At 36.3% G+C, this 17,429-nt stretch overlaps 1 protein-coding gene across 1 annotated transcript in view; it reads left to right on the top strand.

Moving 5' to 3' along the window:
- The window catches only part of LOC141571503 (lysocardiolipin acyltransferase 1-like), an 822,971-nt gene that overhangs the window by 347,161 nt on the left and 458,381 nt on the right, over positions 1–17,429 (top strand). The window contains exon 2 of the mRNA XM_074331707.1: positions 7,917–7,992. The gene's annotated coding sequence lies outside the window, so the exon portion shown is untranslated. The remainder of the gene's footprint in view (positions 1–7,916; positions 7,993–17,429) is intronic.

The raw sequence follows: 17,429 nt of genomic DNA, 5'->3' as shown, positions 1-17,429 counted from the left end.
CAAACAAACATAAATAAGTAAAATGCAATGCATGGTTGGAATCAAACCCTTTGTTTATAAAGGACATTATCAGAACAGCTGGCAAAACTTGAATAAATTCTGAGGACTAAATGGTAGTAAGGATTTGTTGTTAAGTTCATGATTTGAAAGCTAAATTGAGGTGATGTAAGAAAAAGTTCTTATTTGTAGGCAAATATGTTAAAGTATTTGAGATATCATGTGGGCAGCCTATTATCAAATGGTTCAAAAATAGTTTCACAGTACTTGCAACTTTTCAGTAAGTTTGTTAACTGTTGGACAAAATGATTTTATTCAAAAAGAAACTTATTTTTAATACTATGAGAGAATAAATAAATACATAAATAAATTAAACAAACAAACAGAAAAAAAAAAAAAAAAACCCTTTAATATTTATAGATAGAAAACATTCTACCAAACATCATACTATTCCATTCTTACTGTCAGTAAATGTTGAATTCTCTCAGCTGAAACTCTTGGCCTATGCATTATAACCTGATGTAAAGAAAAAAATATTTCTTCATGAAGAAATTCTGAACTTCCCTCGGACTGAATCCAATCATGTAGATATATTTTAAAACATTCTTTCTACCTGATTATTTGGTTATTTTTGATGACATCTCTTTCTGCTTGTGAGAATCTGAGTTGCAGAGTTGACGGTTTGGCACTGTACCCCTGAATCCTTATCAAATGCATTCTTCATGGGAAAAAAATAGGGAATTATGCCAAGTACAGTTCATTTAACAATTCAATTATTGTTTTTAAATGAGCATATACAGTGTGGTTACAGAACAATAAATAACAGAGTCCCTTCCTCTAGTACCCCACACTTAATGTGTTAGAAAGGTATATAAGCAGGAAAGTACAGATTAGAGTGAAAAGTGCCAGAATAAAGATAGGTAAAATATGCTATGACAGCTGAAAGTAGAAACCAGAAATATACATGGTAAATGAAGTTAAAAGGTGGAGATATTTGAGCTAGGTATTAAAAGAGAATTGGACTTTGGGTATTAAAGATCTGAGTTCAAATTTCACCTTTGTACTTACTACTTGTGTCACCTTGGAAAAGTAATTTCACCTCACTGAAGCTCAGTCTAATTATCTGTAACAGAAGATTGCAGATCTATTTGAATTGTTTTGAAGATTTTCTGAAATCAAGCCTATGAAGTTTCCTAACACAATGTAGCCACCAAAAAAATTATGTCAATCTGACTTGCCAGTGGGGAAAAAAAAAACGTGAAGCTTTTGCAAAGAATGAAGCTTGCAAAGGATATGGACAAAGCAAAAACAAACAAACAAACAAAAAACATTTACATAGCTGCCTTTAATCTAATATGAATAAGAATGTCTCTGTTGCTATTTGTAAATATCTGCAGTCTTGGTAATGAACCACATCCCCAGACACTATGACTTCCTAGATGTGGGTCTGAATTTTAAAAATACCCCACAGGTAATTCTGATGTACAGTGATAATAATAGCTATGTTTTTGAATATATACTTTATGCTAGAGGCTTTGCATACATTATGAATAATTCTTACACCCATCCTGTAAGATAGCATACTCATCTTTATTTAAAACATGAAAAATACATGGTCTCCAAGAGGTTAAGCACTTGTCCTCCTTGGTCAGACAGATATTGAAAAGTTGGGGTTTTATTCTAGATCTGTGTAACCACAAACACTGTGCCAACTTTAATTCCACCTAACACTCTTTAGCGATTAAATTTAATACATAATCCACAGAGAGGATTATAAAGTTACCAAAATGGGAAGCAGAAAATAAATACTGACATTTCAGTGAATACAATATATTGATTGTTAAAGATCTTATTCTATGCTTTCATATGTGTTGTTATTTATACCAACAGAAATTTCCTCTTTATAAACCACATCAAAGAGACTGAAGATAATATATGCTAATTTCTCTAGCCTCTTGTCTCATTGTTCCTATGGCCTTATTAGTAGAACCCAGAATATATTTATTTTTAAGTACCTAATTTAAGAAATTATATTCAAATTAAGATATTTATGTAATAAAAAGAAAGTCACAGCTTATATGTTTTAGAAATTGCTGTTTGCTTCTGCATACATTTACTAATTATTATTATTATTTTTTAGTATTCTGAAAATGTTATACTTGCATTTTTGGTCGAAGCTAACAGTAATATGTGCGTTGTGCTTAATGTTTATACAAAATCGATGGCACTTATTTTTCTATTTCTCATCACGGATATGTAGTTGAGATCCCAAATGGAATTTAAAAAATATTTATAGTTTAAAAATACTTTCTCTATATTCCACAAAAAACTTCTACTTAGTTTATTTTACATTTAAAAAAATGATCAACTTTCTAAATTTCTAAGTGTCCCCATTTAGTGTCATAAACAAAAAATATCCACACAAAAATATAAGCATCCACTAGTGCGGCAGTGCCAGCCTCAGATGACAACCATCACCTCAGAGGTAAAGGTCTCTGTTACATTCTCTGCCTCAGTGGAGCCCCAGGTCTTATATCCCCACTCCTTACACTGTGGAAAACTCAAGTATTTTAGGACTAAGGATAGACAGTTACTCTTGATGTAGTCAAATTAGCACCTACTGTCCCCCTTGCTATTCATATTTTGGGAGTGCGGGTATTTCTATTCTTGGAAACTCAGCCATGCTTTGAAATGAATGTTTTCGATTTTATTTAGATTTTCAAATGTATTGCTCTGGCTGTGTTTACAGATTATCTGTTCCGCCGCCATGTTAAAATGGAAGTATCCCTCTCAGAATGAATCTCTCCTACACGTATGTGCTTTCTCTCTCAGCTATATACTCCATACTTCCTCCAGCCAAGCAGTGTCTTCCCCATAAACATTTGGTTACCCCTTCTGTGCTTTGTCTGATATACTGCAAATGGTGGATCTGAAACATGTGTTTGCATGGAGGCGATATACTACAGTGGAAAGGAAACACATTTTCTAGGTGGGAAAAAAAAAAAAAAAAGTCTTCCAATCCTATATAAACTGGTATGATCAATGGGCAAGTTATTAGCATCCTTGCAGGCGTATTTAAAAAACTGAAGATGATGCATTTAAAGGGCCTTACACAGACATAGTAGCAGGTGACTGATAAACAGAATGAGCTTATGCCCTACTTCATCTGAAGCAGATCAGTTTTTACTGATGTCTTGGTGTAATACTAACTATACCTCCGTTTCATTTTTGAGTATGTCCTCGGCGATTGATAAATTGTAAGATCACTAAGTTACTCTCAGACTACTTATTATAAGACCATTTTATTATCATAAAAGGCATCTCTTATTATAATTATGTTTGTTGAATTCAATCAGCACATTTTATGAAAGAAATGTTTCTGAGGAGCTTACTGGTACCATAGGCCTCGGCTGGCAGTGCCATGACCTCAGATTTGCCTTTTTAATGCTCTTGCCGGAAAGAATGACTGGCAGTTCAGTGTGTAAATCTGATTTATGATGGTGCAGGAAATTATTGTGACAAAACTGCAATCAATTATAGCTTTGAGCTCTGAAATAAAGCACCGTATTTTAAAAACACAGAAGCAAATTTTTCACCACATGCACATTGGTCTGTTTTTATAAACTAATTTTTTTTTACAGACCCTCCATCTCTGATTACACATTACTTTAAAAAAGCAGAGAATAAGTCAGTGTTTCATAGAACTCACAGAACTGCACGTGAGATCTGGACTCTTGGGCAGAAGATGATGACGCAGCTAAAAATCCCCTGGTAGAAAGACAGAGCAAGGCCATAATCAGATCTTGTGAAAGCCCAGTGCTTGTATTTCTAAAAATGAGATATCAAGGTCAGGAAAAAAAACAAAAAGAAGGAGAAGAAGACATGTTGTTGCCCTAGCACTAAACAGAAAATAATCTATCCCATACATCATATTGACATAGGGTATCTCATGTCTGGAGCAGTGTCTCCTGGACAGAAATCGGGGGCTAGATATGTTTTATGCTCAGGTGACCTTATATAATGATGGCTTTACCTTATTCTTCAGTCATCCCTGAATTATGATACACTGAATTTGGAATACTAATATTTCATTTCCTTAGCCATTTTTGGAGCATTGGCATACTAGAGACTGATGCGGCATCAGAACAAAAACAAAAACAAAAAACTATGCCTTTCAAGTTTATGCAAATGATATAATATTTTCATTTCCTCTATCTAGAATCACTCACCTTCTTCCACCTTCAGATAAAGTGACATCTTTAAGGGTACTGGCTATTTGATGTAAATCTATCTTAGACATTTTATGAATCTTATATCAGAACCTCTTCGAGAAAAAAGCATGGCTATCCATATATTATAGATAAAGGAATTATGTCTAAGAGGTGAAAAGTCATTTTTCTTTGTTTACATAACCAGTGAGGCAAAACCAATTTTCAAATCCACATCAATAAAACCTATGTCCATTAATTTATACTCAGGAATATATCTGGTCAGGAAGAGAAAGTGATTTACAATCCCTCAAGGAAATTGAAAGCAAAGTATCTCAGATTGAAAGGTTCTGATGTGTTCTGTAACCGTCATCACCTGGTACAAGTCGGGTCTGGAATGACAGGATAACAGATTCCAATTTAGTTGGATGAGCATTGCAATGACAAATGGGGTTTTTGCAACATCTTAAAGGTTATAACGATTTGGGGTTTTTATACCCATGGCACACATATGGTTATATCTACACTGGATTTATCTACTGTTTTGCAGCTGAGGAACCTGAGGTACAGAAGGCTAATTGATTGTTTTCAGAGAGAAATAGTAGTTGTTTCAGTTATAATGTGACTGCACATCTGACTTGCACAGAAGTCGTTGGCTTGTCACAATTTATAAATGCGAAAAATATGTTCTGATCACTAAATGCATGTAGGTAAATTGTATAGACACTAGGGACAAAGCAGTTAGATAAGAACTCCTGCCCTCGTGTGGCTTCATTCCTTTGGGGGAAATAGAAAACATAAATAAATGAGTAAAGCAGGCAGTAGGTTAGAGTGGGAGGCGCTGCGTATGGTGGATAGAGGGCTGGGATGGAGATGAGCTCTGGTCAGAAGAGTAGCAAGAGCAGATATACACTTGACTTGCTTGAAAAAACGGCTGGGCGGCTAGAGCTATGGTGAGCGAACAGTTAGAGAAACAGCACCGACCAATCCTGTGGGGTCAGGTAGCCCATCGCAATGGCTTTGTGGTTTACTCAAAACCATTGGAAGGTTTCAGATGAGAGCGGTAGGATCTGACTTATGCCTTGAAGGAGATACAGTAGAAGTTATGCTGAGAAAAGGCTAACATGAGGGAAAGGCAAACAAGACCAGTTCACAAGTTATTCCAATACTTCTCTTGAGAGAAGATTATGGTCTGGACCAGGATGATAATTGTATGTGACCACCATGAGAATGCAGCTCTCAGACCTCACGCCTCTGAGAGCACTCAGAAATCCATTGGCGTGTTCCAGCTGAGCCATGGTTCCTGTGGGCTGCCCAGCCAATGACTGAGCAGGGTGTCTAAGGCAAGCTCATTTCTGGGTGAGGCAGAAATCCTCTGACAGGGGACTTAGGCTTATGCACTCTCCAACGGCCTGGGCCAAGCTTTTCTTAGAATTATTCTGCAGTCAAAACCGCTTATATCCAACTTTCCACCTTCTCTTTCTTTTTCACTTGGAGTCAGACCTGCATTTCATTCTAACTGTTCTGTCTCTCTAGGCTTCATTCTCATTGTCTCATGGGCTTTTTTCCTAATACAATTACATGTTTAATCCTATCTTGGCATCTGATTGTCAGAGGACCCAAACTAACACATAATGAATGTGGGAACTAGTGGAATATTGGATGTATTTTGAATATGCCCACAGTATACGGAGATATCAGAAAAAGGAGAGGTCAAGGATGAATCCATTTTTTTTTTTTTTTACTTCAATATCTGGAAAGATGAAGTTGACACCAGCTAAGATGATAAACAATGAGGAAGAAGTATGTTTGGGAGGGAGTGGTTGGAATGAAAAGCAGCATATCTTAATGGTTTAAAATGACTACTAAAAAGTCAAGTGAAGATGCTAGTTAGGTTAGTGGAGATAAAGTCTGGAGTTTGGATAATAGATCCATATTGGAGGCATAAATATAGGAGTCATCAGGTACAGATGATATTCAATGACATGATTCTAGATAGGTTCACAAAGGATTTCTATTAATGTGTGTACAATTTTGAGAGAGAGAGAGAGAGAGAGAGAGAGAGAGAGAGGAGTTCCCAAAACTAAGCACAATAGCAGTATTTATTCAATATACCTCCTTTGTAGACTGTCAGTACTAAATTTTCATAGGACACATGGACAGGATGTGAAAACAAATAGTAACTAAACTAACTTGATTATATTCTACATTCAGTTTAATTGCACTGGTTATCTTTGCATAAACACACATGCATGCACAAACATATACATGCAATTGGATATATAATATTTATTTAGAAGATATTCTCTTTCAAGAATTTCATTGACTATTTTAAATGTGTTATTTATATTTGTCACAAAAACTCTATATAATAAATAATATTATACTTACTATATGGGGGGAAGTTGTATCTGATAAGTTAAATGGTTCCTGAAAACCACAGAATAAACAAATGGTTAAACTAAAATTGAAACCTGGTTTGTCTATCTTTAAAGCCCTTGTTCTTTTGTCTTCAACACTCTGCCTCTCAAATAATAATTGCAGTATTGTTTTTCTATATAAATATATGGACGGATATACTAAAATGCTAAGTTGTGTGAATATAAGAATTAGAGAATATAACTGAAGTGTGATTGAGTGATATTTTAATTGATTTACCTGCTCTTGGATGATTCTTAGCAACTTAATACAATTTAAGTTTGACTCCATAATATGTATATATTTGTGATTTTAGCTCTGTGAGGTAAAGTTATTTGCAGTTCACTTCACATCATTTGGAATGTTTGTTCAAGAGAATCTTAAGACATTATCTCAACTTCTAACTGAGAGGTGTGATATTGTTTCTTGTTTAACTATATCTTAAGAAGGGTAATAATACAAACTGAGTAGCATTGTTACCATCAGCTGTCAGGGAAAATTGTACTCTCTCTAGGTTGTGGACATAGTAGAAAGGGATGGTATCTGCTTACTGGAAATCTATTTCAGTGAGAGACATAGGGACAACCTAAGCAGAAGTAAAACTTAAGTAAGCATCAATGTGTAAAAATTTGGTTGCAAAACATTATGCCAGCATTAGATGGAGTATCTTTAATAAATTTCTCATATGTCCCATGAGACCTTCTCATCCCATCTTTTGATTAATACAGTGTCTTCTGCAGAAAACATTCTATCATTTATTTTCTGTTAACCTAAGTCCCATTTACTTTTTTTTATCAGATTAGTCACCACTTTATCAGAGACATTTCCTGAACTTGCAACAGTACTGTGATTTTGAAAGAGAAAAGAATACCTTTCATAGCATTAAACACAGCTGTATTTTCACATTTTAGTGTGAAATTGCTGTTTGTCTCACCTACAAGAAATAAGCTCTGTGGAGGCAGGAGCAATAAACTTTATTGGATCTTTGGCACCACCATAAAAAAATAGACACATATATTTATTGAAAAAAATTTTAATTTTTCTTTTTTTTTAATACCAAATTGTTACCATCTCAATTTGGGCTCCCTGGACTAAAAGATATATCCTATAGAAAGATACTGCAACAGAATTAATGAAAATGGTGGACTTTTTAATTTCTTTGTTATCTATATAGTACATTAAACGTTTAAGTCATCAATAGCTCTAGCAATAATGAGAGGAAGTTTGGCTGTGGGGAGCGCCCATTGTGGTACTATGTGTTATACACACTGATGGTGTTTTTGTTGCTTGCAGCTTCAGACAACTTCACCACAGCCACGCGGATAAGAAGAAAACGCCGATGCTAGGCCCCATGAGGAAGCCTAAATCTGTAAGTATATATGACACAATGTTTGCAGTATGAACAAATGCAAATAGGGTGTTCACAGGAGAAAGGCGCTAAGAACAAAATTACTGATTTGTGGATGTCATAGAGATGTTACTCTTGCTACCCAGAAGGTTGGGGCCTAAAACTTATATACAATTATGTATTGTATCTATTTCCTGGGGCTTCCCTTAAAAAGTACCACAGACTGTCTTAAACAACAGCTATTTATTGTCTCCCAGTTCCAAAAGCTAGGAGTTCAAGTTGAAAGTGTTAGCACAGCTATATCCCCTCTGAAGGCTTTAGGGAAGAATCTATTCCAGGCTTCTCTCCTGGTATTTGCTGATAGTTTCTTGGTTTGTGGAAGCATAACTTCAATTTTCACGTGGTGTTCTCCAGTATGTGTGTTTGTATTGTCAATCTTGTAATCAAGAAACCAGTTCAAGAGGCAAAATGTTTTTTTTAGGATCGAAAATGTGTACTAACTCAGGGGTTTTATGGAAGGGGAAAAGAAAAAGTAAAGATTAAGTGTTTACATGGAGAGTTTCTTGGTGCCGACAAGCAACGGGTAGGTTTGAACTTCATTGATTGATCAGGAAATGGGGCCACAGCAAAGTTCACTTTCATCGTCCTTTTAAACAGGATAGTCTCATTCTTGCTGACTTCTTGGAATGGTGGTGGTTTGGCCCAGTTCAAAGGTTTAGAAAATAGGACAATGTACGGCAGTTCCTCTCAAATGGCTGTTCCAGCTCCATTTTAAAATAGCTCCACTTACGTTATTTCTAGAGCATCCAAATTTCTCCTTTTTACAGGACAGCAGGCATACTGGATTAAGAGCCCACCCTACCAGTATGTCCCATCTTAACTAATGACATCTGCAATGACCCTATTTCCAAATAAGGTCACATTCTGAAGTATTGGGGGTTAGGACTTAAACATAGATATTTTGGAGGTGGGGGAGGCACAATTCAACCTATACCAGGTAAGAAAGTAAATATTTATTTTGAGGCTGATAATCCTTTTAAAGAAACAGCAGACACCGGAGAAGCTCTGAAAACCCATTAGAAGTTATGCTTTTGTAAAATAAATTTACATTTATAAGGGAACTCTCCATTTGTAAGGGTATCTCCCTCTCTGTACCAGGAAGAATAAATACAACTAAAACTCTAAGAACTAGCAAAGGAGAAGCCAAAGACCCATAATCTGCATAGTAACCATTGATATTCCACACTCCTTTGCTTTCTCTGCTAAACTCCCAATAACTTGTCTACCCCCAACCCCACCCACCCATAACATCTTTCTTTTGTGGTTACATGAAAATTGTATTTAAGGTAATGGCTTGGAACATTTCAGCAAGTGCCTGTTTTCTTGGGTATCTCCTATGTATATAGGAAGTATACATGCTATTAAATTTCTGTTTGGTTTTCTCCTATTAATCTGTCTTCTACTACAGGAGGCATCTCAGCCAAGAGCCTAAAAAGGTAGAGGGAAGATTATTTTTTCTCTTCTGCACATGTACATGTTTGTAAGTTTATAAGCTTTGTTATTGATATTCCTAACCCTTCAAAAAATAATAAAAAGAAAACTTTCCTTTTGTCTAACTTGAAATGGAATTGAATCCTTAGCTTATAATTTTACATGTGGTATAATTGAACCATTTTCTACAGAGTACCTTCTGGCTTCATGTTTTCCACCGTGTTTCTCTTCTACTGCTCACAACACAGCTGTGGTACCAGGTGTCACAGGTGATACTCATATGATAATAAGACCTCTGGTCTTGATCCCTTGTGTCAAGTGCTGCCACTAGTGCCTTAGCAATCGAGTATTCTGTTCTTATACTCAGTGTAATTGTAATCATTTAAGTGTACCTAGAAGTGATGATAAACCACATTCATGAATTCTACTAAATCCAAACTAATTGTTTCCCCAACTTGTCAGCCATTCAAATGACTTCAGCATAGAGATAAATGGGAAAGGAGGTCATCCAGAGTCTTCTCAACCAGCTGTGGTCATTTTGAAAGATTGACCACATATGACCACATGAATACTTTGCCATGGTCCTTCCCAGGGAGGGGACCCATTCAAGTGAAAAGCTCTGAGGCTTAAATTTCATGTTCTATGTGATTAACCCAATTCTGCTTTCAATTATGTGTTGATGTAAAAACTGTCCAAACCTGTAGAGAACTTTTATGAGTTTATTTGAGCCAAACTGATGACAATTGCCCAGAAGCATTTTCTCAATAAGAAAATGCTCCAGAGAATGCAATTTTGCAGCTTATTTTAAAAATTAGTATCAGAGGATGAGATGTAGGGAAGATTACATGAAATCTTTTGGTGCTAGATTAAGGGTGCAGGAAAAAGCAAAGTGGGGAAATCTCTGGGATTAGATAAAAACTAAAATGGAGAGACACATAGTTCTTTTACATTGGTAGGTAGTGGATGGTTAATAATTAATATTTATAGCACATAGAGATGGTATTCAAGGGACAAGATAATAATGAGGGGTCCTGTGGTCCCCTGCTCTGATGTGTTGGCTGTGCCCTGAGGGGTCCTGAAAAAGGGGATTATTCTGACATTCCAAGGTATATTATCTTTGATGCAAAAAGATAATAGACTAGCTCACTTAAGGCAATAATTGACCTTTGTCAAGGAAGCTACAGGCCTAGGATGTGACTACCCGCCATGACCCGTGTTTAGTTAAGAATTTTTATGTCCAGACTACGCTTTGTGGTTAACCTCAGTCCCTGAGCATGTCAAGTTTAGCATGCGGCCCCATTTTGGTCCACGTATGAAATATGGGTAGTTTACAAAATGCAGTTTCACATCATCTGATACAATACTCTGTGAGAAAAGCATCATTAATATCCATATTTTAAAATTAACAAAACCCATAAAATGGTGAACATATTGTCAAAATGTATAAAGGCAATAGTGAGAAGTATGGATTCTATGGTCTTTTCATTCTATTGGGCTGTTTACTACTAACTACCCATCGTACCCTACTCATCATTTTGGAACTGGATTTTGGCAGGGAAGTTACCCTGTTTCCCCGACAATAAGACCTAGCCGGACCATCAGTTCTCATGCATCTTTTGGAGCAAAAATTGATATAAGACCCGGTCTTATATGATATAATATCATATAAGACTGGATCTTATATTACAGTAAAATAAGACCAGGTCTTATTTTTTGCTCCAAAAGATGCATTAGAGCTGATGGTCTGGCTAGGTCTTATTTTCAGGGAAACACAGTAGCTTCATTCACTCAGAAGATTACCAGCCACAAGTGTTGAAACATCTGACCAGCAGATCTTTAGAGATCCAGGCCCACCATTTGGCTATGTCCTTAAACCAGTGACTCTTGGCTATGTGACAAAATTAGAGAATGGGTTATAGAAACTTCAGAGCACATGAGGAAAGTTATGTCCATTCTCCAGAACAATGAACATACACATAAAACTTAATATATAGTTCTGAGGTACACTGGAGCTCCCTGAAGCTGTCTTGATTAAAATAGGGTTCAAAGATCTTTGGTCAAGATCTTCTGCTTTAAATATTGAATGTAGGAAAAAACAAAACGAAAGACAAAATAAGAAGTAAAGTATCCCACTAGACAATTTCTTCCTTGCCTGTATTTTTTGTTTGTTTTTTGTCAGAGATAAAAATGTGAGTTCTCAGATGAATATATTTTTAATTAAAATATTGCAACTACAATATTGCAACTACCAGGAAAATTCAAGGAAGTAAACCTACTCAGAATTTTCTAAATATTTTTCACCATATTTTTCACCCTGTTATTCCTGTCATCCCATATCAGATGAGTATTTCATAACTAATTTTTAGTTTTGGTAACTTTTCTCACTTATGTGTTCACAATTCTCTTCTTGCTTTTATGTGTAAACATTATAACTGGTTTTATTTGCCTCACATTTTTTTTAAGAAAACCTTTTTAAGACGTCTATCAGTAGTCTAAAGAAAGTGGTCTTAACTATTGCTTAACTTTCCCCCAAATATTAAACGGACGTTATAAAGGTGATAAAATTTAGAAAGAAAACTCATGTATAACCTCATCTTCCTACAATATCAGCTGGTTTCATTTTTAAGACTTTGTCATGACCACAGTGAGTTGGAATTGGCCTAAGTTGTTTGTCATCAGGTCCCTTTCCTCTTGGGAGTGAATGATGTAGGAAAGGTTTCATTGTCATCGTCGTTGGTGGTGGTGGTGGTGATGGTGGTGGTGGTGCCAAAATGAGCCACACAAAAGAAATAACCTGTTTCTTTTTTTCTTTTTCTTTATTTTTCCTTTCTTTCTTTCTTTCTTTCTTTCTTTCTTTCTTTCTTTCTTTCTTTCTTTCTTTCTTTCTTTCTTTCTTTCTTTCTTTCTCCCTTCCTTCCTTCCTTCCTTCCTTCCTTCCTCTCTCTCTCTTTCTCTCTTTCTTTCTTTTTTAAATTCTGCTGAATCCTGTGTCCTCACTTGATACGTAGAATTGCTATCTGCTTCTCTCTTTCATGAAGTGAGTTAGCTTGAGGGAGAACATGTGGAGAATGGAAGTGGAGAAAAATAAAAAGAATAAAATGCAAATATTGATGTTTTTATTGACTCACCCAATTAACGAGGCCTGGAAATGCTCTACCTCTGAAGTTGTTGAAATGAGACACATTAAGGCAACATTTCAATTTCTGCCATTTTGGGGTTGAATTTTCTTTTATTTGTTGCCCAAAGCGTCATAACTCATGTCTCCTCACTGCTTTTTGAGAAAGGCAGAAAGTTCTCAGGGATGACAAATGGAACTTTACTGGGTCAATAATAGTTAATGGTTGCTCTTTCTTGATATTTTATATACTTGGCTGAATGGATTCTCTGTTCATATAGCTGAGAAGATGAAATGACTTTCCTTGAAGTCAAAAAATGATATCAAAGAGATGATCACCTACTATGACTTTTTTTGCAGCCTTCATTTTTCTCAGCCGCAAGTGGTGAAAAATCTTTTCTGATGAGATAATCATGGTTGCAATAGATTGCAATTTCAGTGTCTGAATTGTCTGATGATTTGTACAAAAAGTTGCAGCAAAGTGATCCCTCTTCTTGAGAGCTTAGGAAGGACTAAGTTTCAAATAGCTCCATTATGATGAGTTTAATACATATTTGATTCAAGGTTCCCAAGGGAAAGGAAACATTTCAGGTCAAAAGATTATATGAAGCCCTACAAAAGTGCAACATGCCCCAAAATGCATTCTGCATAATGAAATATTTAAAGATCACTGGCTTCTAGTCTAGATTTTTCTACTCCATAGAAAGTGATTATCTTCTTGAGCCTCAGATTTACTTACATGAGGACTTTTCTAGTTCATCTCAAAGGCATTCATACCTTTCAAAAAGCATTGCATCATTTGACATTTTCTACTATAGTACTTTTAAACAAAGTGTTTCAGCTATATAAATTTTAAAGATAACCATATCTTATCAAATAATGCTATGTATATTGTTAATTTTTTTTTGAAATCTCCAAAAATATTTTAACATATTTTTTACAAGGGCAAAAAAAATTTTCTGCCCTTGTAAAGTCTTTATAGTTATAATTATTTGAAATGTTAATGTTTATGCCATTTTGTGCCAGGGGAATTCAGTTGGTATATGAGGGACTATTTGAGCTGCTGTCACTTATTTCTTACTGTGATTAATATGCATCAATGTGTTTCATCTGTTTTTGTGGAATTAGAAAACAAATAATGTGGCTGGTTAAAGGCTGGTTAAAGTCAGGTAAAATGGTGCAAAAACAGGCATTTTTTAAAAAGATAACAAAATGCAGCAAAGCCTTTTCCAGCAGCATTTCTGGTGTACTGCTCTTCGCTTCACCATATGGCCAGGCGCATGAGCTTTGGGTCCGTTTCTGCAGTTTTCTCTTAGAAATCACGAAGCATTCTAGGATTTACTTTTTAAATCAAGTTTACTCTTTTAAAGAACTTCATTGATGCAATAGGAGTTTTTAAGTTGAAATAGTATCAAGTAATATAACAAAATGAATAATCGTGATTTACTTCAGCAGCAAGAGCATTGCTTATTTTCTTTGTGTTTGTGGTGGGACTCTTCGCCCTCTGTATTTCACTCATATTTTATTTCACCTGTAAGTATAAATTGAGATGTCCAACTGGCCACCTGATTGAATTTGTACAACTCACAGCTTACTAGATGTCCTGTGGTCCAATTGTTTGGTGTACTAGGGAGCTGGTAGAGACAACAGCATCAACTACTTCTACTACCATTCAAAGACTAGAATGCATTGGCTGTTCTTGTTTGAGTTCACTCCTGCATGGGGTATTTTGAAGGGAGGTTATCGTTACTTAGGTCTAGAAAAGCTGTTGGAAAGAGAGACTCTTGATCATTAGTCTTCTTTCTGATTTATTCATGTATTGAATGGGAGCTCTGCATACTCTGCATTTACCTCTAACACTTCTAGGTAAGATCGTAACAAGAGCTAGAAAAAAGACTCGGAGATCTATCAGACACATGCTGGCTTATTTTTATGCAATGATTCATAATACAACTTAAGAAAAAAATCAGGACAAATTCTGAGTCAGATGGGGCTCTAGTAAGAGAAGCATCAATTTGCACTTATGGGCATTTACTCATCGGAGCATTTCCTGGAGGTTGGGGGAGAAGAGTAGAGATTTCATGCTTCTTAGGGTTAGGCGTAAACCCAGAGCCAAGTCAGAAGGACCTGAGTGAAGCATACCATTTCCTCTGATCACATTCACGAGTCAGAAAGTCATCCTTTCTCACTGAGACCACTGAATAAGGCACCTGAGAGAGCTTTGGGATATCATGCTAATGGGTGACTTTCTGAATGGAAGCATGAGAAATGGAATACAATTCTCCCTCCCCACTATTTTGTGTTGAATATGTAAGTAAACCTGTTTCTATCTATAAAAAATTATTGTGATGGAATAATTTCAAATGTACACATAAATGAAATATGAATTGTATGTTAAGATCACATGGATGTATGAATGCACTATTGTTATAGACACACATATATTCTTGTCTGATATATATTTATGTGTAGTGGAGAATTTGGCCTCCAAAGAGAGGTCTGGTCCTTATCCTTGCTTCTGGAGATACCCTCTGTATCTTTGGAATTTCCTGAATAATAGAATGCTTTGTTATCCACATGCGCCGTTCAGCCACACCTAATAGTCTTAGTATGAGGAGACTGGCCGTACTAGAAAGATCAACCATGTGATTAGAGGTTTGGGGGTTTTAGGCCATGTGATATCAGTCCCACCTCCATGGAGGGGTTGCTGGAGGTTGAATTCAACATGTGGGCAATATTTCAATTAACCGTGCCTTCATAATGAAGCCATCGTACACACCATGTCTGGGGCGAACTTCTCTGGTTGGCGATACTCTGTGGATATTGTCGCATATTTTGGATGGGATGGTGATGCCATCCATGATGCCACAGGAAAAGGATGACCAGAAGCTCCACTTTAGATCCCTACAAACCTGCCTTATGCCTCTCTGCCTTTGGCTGGTTCTAACTTGTATCCTTGGCCTAGAATGAGTGTGTCTGTGAATATCATAGCATCCGGTGGGCTCGGTGAGATTTTCTGGTGAATTATCTGAAAATGGTTTGAGGAAATGCTGAACATGCAGTTAGTGTCAAAATCTTGGGCAGACTTAGTCTTCTGGTATACTATGCCCTTAACTTCAAGTTCAGCGAATTCTAGGTAATGTGCACGATATAAATGTGTATTTTTCATGTTATACCGTCTATACAATTGATAAAGCCACATGAACATGAGATAGGAGGTATGCAGAATACATGTATCCTGGGTCTTTTTGTATAATTTAACAGATATAGGATCATTTGGCAAGAGACTATTTCTCCGGCCTCAGTTTTCTCCTAAATAAAATGATGGTGGTATTGGTTCAGAGAAGCAGATAGATTGCTGAGGCTTCCTTCAAATTTAGCATTCTAAAGTCAGATAGAAACACATGAAAAGCATATCTAGTATAGCATTTGTTTTACTAGAATGATATAGTCATGTAAAAATTTATGAGGGTTTCCGGCATTTATAAACATACCAGAAGACTACATTTTTATGAATAGCATATGTTCTAGACTATTATTTCCTAAGACATATTTTTGATAAGTTGATACATTTCAAGAGCTGGTTCCTTGGCAAAGTGTTCTTTCTGCAAATTGGCTTTCTGAGGTTGGCCTAGCTCATTAGGGTGCATTCTAGCAGCTCCCAACCGTTCTAGTAGTATGACGATGTCTAGCCCTGGTTAGAGAAGAGGTGACATCCCAGATGGAGCTGATGAAGGCTATGCTGTATCCTGAACAAATTAAGGTATTTACAAGACACCAAAGAGCAAGAGTGTTCAAGCCCATGGAAGAGCAAAGTTGGGGTAGGTGTGATGTATGCAGAGAAAACGATCAGAAATTTAGTGGCACCTAAGCATCACGTACAGAGCAAGAAGAAGGAGTTCTCAGAAAGAAAGAAAAAAAAAAGAGACCAATATATTGTTTTTAATTAAAGTTTATTGGGGTGACAATTGTTAGTAAAGTTACTTAAATTTCAGGTATACAATTCTGTATTACATCCTCTATAAATCCCATTGTGTGTTAACCACCCAGAGTCAGTTCTCCTTCCATCACCATATATTTGATCCCCTTTACCCTCATCTCCCACCCCCCGCCCCCCCTTACCTTCTGGTAACCACTAAACTATTGTCTGTGTCTATGAGTTTTTGTTTCAGAAGAGACCAATATTTGAAATGCCATACAAATATATGCCATGCTCAGTTGTTTGGATTAAACCGTGCAAGAAATGGGAAGCCACAGCTCTTTGTGAAGTTATTTTCACGTTCTTGTTATCAACACCACAGAGAAGCTGTTTCTGAGTGTATGTGTGCACGCCCTTACGTGCATTAAGTCTGGGGAAGAATGTTTGGAGTAATTATAAAAAATCAGAAGTCTAGGTGCACAAAAGCCTAGCTCGGCAGCCCCAGGAAGAACACAGGTTTACATTCAAATGGTTGGCAAAAGAAAGAATGCAGGATATGACCCCCATTACATCTATCTCTTAAAAGATGCTCTGCCTCATTGTTGAACAAGGAAGTCTGTGCTTTAAAATGCAATAGGCATCCACGTTATCTAGTTGAGAAGCCCTGGGGGCAGAAAAGAGAGACAGGAGTCCCTCTGGCTTTTCATCAGATTCCCCTTTTAGTTCCTTCTGAGAAGTAAACCTAAATGCCACAGAGCTTTTAATCATCACTGACTCCAAAAGGGATATCATTAAGTTGTTTTTCCATTTCTTTCTGTAACCCAGAGGGGAATAATTTGTTCTCATTAGAACAGGTAGAAAGAGCATATATGTAATCACACATTTTGTCCAATTTAATAGTGAAAAAATGTGGGTATCAGATCAGATATTATT

The sequence above is a fragment of the Rhinolophus sinicus genome, linkage group LG05 (genome assembly GCF_036562045.2).
Source record: "Rhinolophus sinicus isolate RSC01 linkage group LG05, ASM3656204v1, whole genome shotgun sequence".
In the NCBI taxonomy this organism is placed as follows: Eukaryota; Metazoa; Chordata; class Mammalia; order Chiroptera; family Rhinolophidae; genus Rhinolophus; species Rhinolophus sinicus.
Note: the sequence above shows the minus strand (reverse complement) of the source record. Positions and strands in the feature narration are given on the sequence as shown.